A 7232-nucleotide genomic window follows, 5' to 3' on the forward strand; every position below is an offset into this window, starting at 1 on the left:
AAAGCATGTGTGCGGTTGCTCCTCTTCCAGGAAAAACAGGCGTTATTATAAGCATCTGCGTCACTATTTTTAGATAGGCTACAGGGGAATTGTTGCCATTTAGTATTCTCCCACGATTACATTTCTGATTCAGCAAATCTTGCCTCATCAATTTCAATGAGTTTATCGTTTGTTCAAATCATCTAACCTCTTTGACAAAATGAAGCGGGGCCTGGCTGTATTCCCTACCTCTGTCGCACTTATCTGTTCCTTACACAACACTGCCACATCGCAGAGGAAACTTGATTACTTTTGATATAGATATATATATATATATCTGTATATATATATATATATATATATATATATAGATATATATATATATATATATATATATATATATATATATATATATATATATATATATATATATATATATATATATATATATATATATATATATATATATATATATATATATATATATATATATATATATATATATATATATATATATATATATATATACACACACACACACACACACACACACATACACAAACACACGCATGCGGCCCGGTAGCTCGGTGAATAGAGCGTCTGCCTCACAACCAGAAGGATACGGGTTCGATTCCCCGGCCGGGTGAAAATAAGTTGGGTTTATCTTCTTTCACGTGTAGCCGCTGTTCACCTAGCAGTGAGTAGGTACGCGACGTCAGGCAAGGAGTTGTGACCTCGTTGTCTCGGTGTGTTGTGTGTGAGTGGTCTGATCTCAGTCCTACCCAAAGATCGGTCACTGAGCTCTGTGCTCCTTCCGTAGGGGAACGGCTGGCTGTCTCGAGAGAGACCCGCAGCAGACCAAGAGGTGAATTACATATACATAGAGAGAGAAAGAGATATTAACATAGATGTACTTAGATATTCAGACCACACAGACCCTATGGTTAAGATTAAGTTTAAGTTGCCTGGCCTTAAACCTAAGAGAAATTATTTAAAATCAAATGCCGCCAAGAATTCGTATATCTACTGTAGTGAATATTATGCTGAAGGTTGATGGATGGATGGATGGATGGATGGATGATGAAAAATCATTCATTCTGAATATGTTATTTTGTTTACATTTAATTAATTTTGTGCCGTTTATTCCCGTTCGGAACATATAACAGATGTGGAACACCATCTCTCCTCCTCTAAACCTCATCTTCTCTTCCTCACCGAAACACAGGTTTCTGAGGCTACTGACAGCAGTCTCTACTCTGTTCCCTCCTACTATCTCTATCCTAAATTTCAATCTAAAGCTGGATGTTGTGCCTAGGTGCACAACAACATCACTTGCTCTCGTGCCCACGACCTTGACTCTTCAGAATTTTCCACATCTGGCTAAGACTTCATTGTCATTCTATTACTAAATACATCTGTGCTGTTTATCTCTCACCTAACACAACTAAGTATGTAAAATTCTTTGACTACTTGAATTCTAAAGTGGAGCACATCTTGACCCACTCTCCCTTCGCTAAAATCTCCATCTTGGGAGATTTCAATGTTCACCACCAGCCCAGCCCCACCATCTCCGTGCTGCTGTCCACCTACCCCCATGCTCGTCACCAAACGAACTTTGACGTAGTGCACTGCACCTCCCGCTTCCCTAGCCAGCCAGTCCCACATATTTAGGTGGAGTCAGTAGAAGGATAGCAGGCGGAGCTCCTGGGGTCAACTCAAAGCAAACAGACTATAGTAGATAAACCTTCATTTATGCTTTTTAATAATAATGATGATGATGATAATAATAATAATAATAATAATAATAATAATAATAATAATAATAATAATAATAATAATAATAATAATTATAATAATTATTATTATTATTATTATTATTATTATTATTATTATTATTATTATTATTATTATTATTATTATTATTATTATTATTATTATTATTATAAATTCCATTATTAAAAAAAATATAATATTTTATTTTTGGGGGGGCACGTGACCAGGTGCCCCCCCTGGATCCGCCACTGCCCGGAATCGTGCCAAATCTATTCTTCGACTTGCCAAAACATCTTTCATTAATAGAAAATGTCAATACCTTGCTTTTTCTAATTCTTCCCGAGATTTCTGGCATTTAGCCGAAAACATCTCCAACTTAACTGACTCTTGGTCATCGTCTCTTAGCTGTTTCGGTGAAACTTTCTCAGTTGCGCTAGACATATCGAAATCTTTCGATAGAGTCTGGCACAAGTCTTTGCTTTCTAAACTGCTCTCCTTGGGATTCTATCCCTCTCTCTGTTCCTTTATCTCCAGTTTCCTTTCCGGCCGTTCTATCTCTGCGGTGGTAGACGGTTACTGTTCTTCCCCTAAACCTATTAACATTGGTGTTCCACAGGGCTCTATCCTATCACCCACTCTCTTCCTGTTATTTATCAGTGATCTTTTCTCCATAACAAACTGTCCTATCCACTCATACGCTGACGACTCCACTCTGCATTATTCAGCTTCTTTCAATAGAAGACCCTCTCAACAGGAATTACATGACTCCAGACTGGTGGCTGCAGAACGCTTAACCTCAGACCTTGCAATCATTTCCGATTGGGGTAAACGGAACCTTGTGTCCTTCAATGCCTAAAAAACCCAATTTCTCCACCTATCAACTCGACACAATCTTCCAAACACCTATCCCCTATTCTTCGATAACACTCAGCTGTCACCTTCTTCAACATTAACTGTCCTTGGTCTATCCTTAGCTCAAAATCTCAACTGAAAACTTCACATCTCTCACTAAATCAGCTTCCTCGAGGTTGGGTGTTCTGTATCGTTTCCTCCAGTTCTTCTCCCCCGCACAGATGCTTTCCATTTATAGGGGCATTGTCCTCCCTCGTATGGAGTATGCATCTCATATGTGGGGGCTCCACTCACACAGCTCTCCTGGAGTGGAGTCTAAGGCTCTTCGTCTTATCAGCTCTCCTCCTCTTACTGATAGTCTTTTACCTCTTAAATTCCGCCGCCATGTTGCCTCTCTTTCTATCTTCTATCGATATTTTCATGCTGACTGCTCTTCTGAACTTGCTAACTGCATGCCTCCCCCCCTCCCGTGGCCCCGCTGCACTCGACTGTCCACTCTTGCTTATCCCTATACTGTCCAAACCCCGTATGCAGGAGTTAACCAGCATCTTCACTCTTTCATCCCTTACACTGGTAAACTCTAGAACTGCCTTCCTTCGTTTGTATTTCCTCCCGCCTATGACTTGTCCTCTTTCAAGAACAGTGTATTGAGACACCTCTCCATCCGAAATTGACCTCTCTTTTGGCTACTCTTATCTATTTGCTGTTGTGGGAGCGGCGAGTAGCGGACTTATATATATATATATATATATATATATATATATATATATATATATATATATATATATATATATATATATATATATATATATAATTTTTGTTGCCCTTGAGCAGGCTCTTTTGTTATAAAAAAATAAACAATTTGAATTTGTCCACTTTCGTAAAATCAGTGAGTGTTTTGAAACATATTGTTATGCTGGACGTGTTACTTGGGTTCCGTGTCACCGTCAGGAGACTCAGTTGGAGCCTGGGAGGGAGATTATGTAAAACACCTTGCACAACCCCCTTAGTTTAATATTCCTCCTTAGTACAATTCACTCTGACTCTTCACTGACTACTAGCTGACTATGACTGTGACTGACTCCTCTCGCCCTCTTCTCATACGTATATACCGAACAGTACAGTCTAGAACGTTACAGTATGTTCAATCATACAAGAATGTGTGATCGTCCCGATCACACACTTAACCATATACATACATTTGAAAATTAATCAAAAACATAACAGGCTAATCGTCGTATCGCCGTGGACGCCTGTGTTGTCTCTGTTTTCTGTCCTCTGCCTCCTGCGCGTCTGTCTCCTGATGCGCCTCGTCGTCGTCTGCTTCTTGGGATATGTCCCAGGAACATCTGCCGAAGCCGGGAGGTTATCTCCCTCGGCTGAAAGGTCCAGAAGATCTATGTAGTCGTCGAACTCTTCTCGGTCCTGGACGTCCCCTGCGTTTTCGTCGGCTGCTGGGTGTCTGCAGTTGTTCCAGGTGGAGTTTTCCGGACCGTGGTACCTCCATAGCCGGTTGATGTGGACAGTTTCCGGATTGGTCCTTTCCGTTATCCGGATTCGGTAAGTCACGTCGGAGAGGCGTTCTAACACAGTATTAGGGCCTTCCCAGGGGCTCTGTAATTTCGGAGACTTGCCTTTCTTTCTCTGCGGGTTGTAAGGCCAGACTTGGTCTCCTTCCATGAAGTCAACGTGGTTTGCCCTCACATTGTAACCGCGCTTCATGGCCTCCCCGGAGAACTTCAAGGCACCACGGACTTGGTGGTGCACTTCTTCCAGCCGTTCCTCTAGTTGACGGGCAAAACTGGAGGCGTCCCTTGGGAGGCCTTCCCCAGGAGGTATTCCTGTCAGTAGGTCTACCGGCAATCGCAGCTCACGTCCAGACATCAGCTTTGCCGGCAAATACCCCGTAGTCTCGTGGGCGGCAGACCTATAGGCCATGAGGAGCGCAGGCAACTTCTGATTCCATGAAGACTGGTCATTGTTGCACTGCTTGGCTAACTCCCGGCCCAACGTCCAACTAAACCTCTCCACCATTCCATCTGACTGTGGGTGCAGAGGGGTGGTCCATGTCTTCTTGATACCCAGGAGCTTGCAGCACTCATCAAGGACTGTTGACTCAAAATTCCTTCCCTGGTCGGAATGGAGCTCGTTAGGCACACCGAAGCGACAGAAGAACTCCTCCACCAATACCTTAGCGATGGTAGTGGCTTCCTGGTCAGGGATGGCGTAGGCTTCCGGCCACTTGGTGAAGTAAACCATTGTGACGCAGATGTACCTATTTCCGTTCGTCGTCAGAGGCATGGGTCCTGCTATATCCACCGCCACCCGTTCCATTGGGACTCCAACCTGGTATAGCTGCAATGGGGCACGGTGACGCTTCTTGGGGCCCTTCTTTGCACAGCACACCTCACACGCGTGATGCCATTCTTCTACGTCCTTCCTCATGCCAACACAGTAAAACCTTTGGCGCAGGCGACTCAGTGTCTTCTTTACCCCAAGGTGTCCGCTGGAGATGCTGTCGTGCATTTCTTTCAAGACGCCTTCCCGGGACTTCAGAGGTAGCACCATGGACCAGTAGTGGTCAAGACTATCATGAGAAACCCAGCGTCGCTGCAACACCCCGTTGTCCACACGTAGAGTGTCCCACTGAGTCCAGTAATTCTTGGTGGTAGGGCTTTCTCTCGAGACTACCTCTCACCCAAGTCGCGTTGACGACTGATTCAGCCACTTCATAAATGGTCGTAGGTCTCGGTCCTCCAGCTGCAGTTTTCCCAAGTCTTCCCATGGCACCTCCGCTGTCTGTTCCACTGTAGTGCGGCGGCACAAGCTGGAGGCAATGTTGACACTCAGGTAGGCAGGGGCGCCGGCTCAAGCTGTCCGCGTTACCGTGTGTTAGCCCAGATCGGTGCACAATAGTGTAGTGATGCTGCTTCTGTTTACCTATCCAGCGAGCAAACTGGCCCTCAGAGTTTTTCAGTGACTTTAGCCACCGCAATGCAGCGTGATCCGTGCGGATGGTGAAAGTTGCACTGTACAGGTAAGCATGGAAAAAGTCAAGGCTTTTGACTACTGCCAGGAGTTCTTTCCTGGTCACGCAATAGTTTTTCTCGGCTGGGGTGAGCTTCTTGGTGAAGTAGGCCACAACCCGCTCCATGTCGGCACTTGCTTGGGACAGCACTCCATCAATCCCCTCATCACTGGCATCACAATCTAGTATAAAAGGCTTAGAGGGGTCTGGGCAGGTGAGTACGGGCAAGCTGATGAGGGCCTCCTTGAGCTTCTCAAAGGCAACCTGAGTTTCCGCTGTCCACTCGAACTTGCGCCCCTTCTTCGTCAGGAGGTGCAGTGGTGCAGCAATCGTAGCGAAGCCTTTCACAAACCTGCGGTAGTATGAGCACAACCCGAGGAAGCTCCACAGCTCCTTCACGTGGGTGGGTGTCGGCCAGCCCCTTACCGCAGCTACCTTCTCAGGATCAGTGCGTACTCCAGCCTCGCTCACGATGTGTCCCAAGTATTGGACCTCCTTTTGGAACAGGCAGCATTTCTTCAGGCTGAGCTTAATCTTCTTTGTGTCCTTAGAAATTAGTCGTAGTGAAGGCCCAATACATTTAAAAATATGAGCCTATATAAAAGTCACCTGCGAATCTATAATAAGACTGTTAAATGTATTCACCGCCTATCTTGATTTCCATTTTATCCTACAACGATTCTTTAAAATTCTTCTGAGCAATCCGCGAATAATTTAGGAGATACTGTACGTCTCACCTTAATTGCTGAACACCTTTCATAATTTTCTCGCTTTTCTTGTCAGTTTATTAGTAGCGCTGTTCGACCACCACCACTTCCCACAAGCTACTCTCGACCTCCACATGACTGATAGTGTATATAGGGGTCTTAAGATTAGATCCACAGGTATATGACGGCAATTAAGATATGCACTTAAAATCCTCGAGAGATCTATACGTGGTGTCGCTTCATAAGTTATCCAATCAATCAATCAATCCTCTATGAATATGGGACTTGTGTTCAAAACTTTTTCTAAGACGAATAACTCTGAGATGTAACTTTTCATTTTTCGGCTTCTTGATTGTATGGTAGCGATCGTATGTTTATATATGAGTTCATGGTTTGTGAGTCAATCAAAACTTTCATGTTCCCTCAGAAACGAATAACAAAAAGAACAGCAGCAACCACAAAGGAAATGCTATATGGAGGTGCCTTAATTGCTTCCCAACCTTCAAGTAATTTAAATTCAAGGTAAGCAAACCACTGTACCGGTATATACTGATGAAAGAAACCTCTCTCTCTCTCTCTCTCTCTCTCTCTCTCTCTCTCTCTCTCTCTGGTTTTAATGCAGAGACGGTTGAGTTCCGGGAGTTTATATTACTATATATTTTATAATGTAGTAGATAAGATAAGGAAGCAAACCTGACATTTCCCGCAGCAGCTACTCCATTAACATGCTATTAAGCTTGCAACACAGTTTTAGTGACGAGTCTCAAACGGTGGGTAACGAGGTGGTGATAAAGGCTGACTGTTATCAAGTCTCGCGTGAGTCCCTGTAGTCAGAGTCATATGACGTGATGTGAGTAACCAACGAAAATGGGAAGTAATTCACGGAAATGACA

The sequence above is a fragment of the Eriocheir sinensis genome, chromosome 52 (assembly GCF_024679095.1).
Source record: "Eriocheir sinensis breed Jianghai 21 chromosome 52, ASM2467909v1, whole genome shotgun sequence".
In the NCBI taxonomy this organism is placed as follows: domain Eukaryota; kingdom Metazoa; phylum Arthropoda; class Malacostraca; order Decapoda; family Varunidae; genus Eriocheir; species Eriocheir sinensis.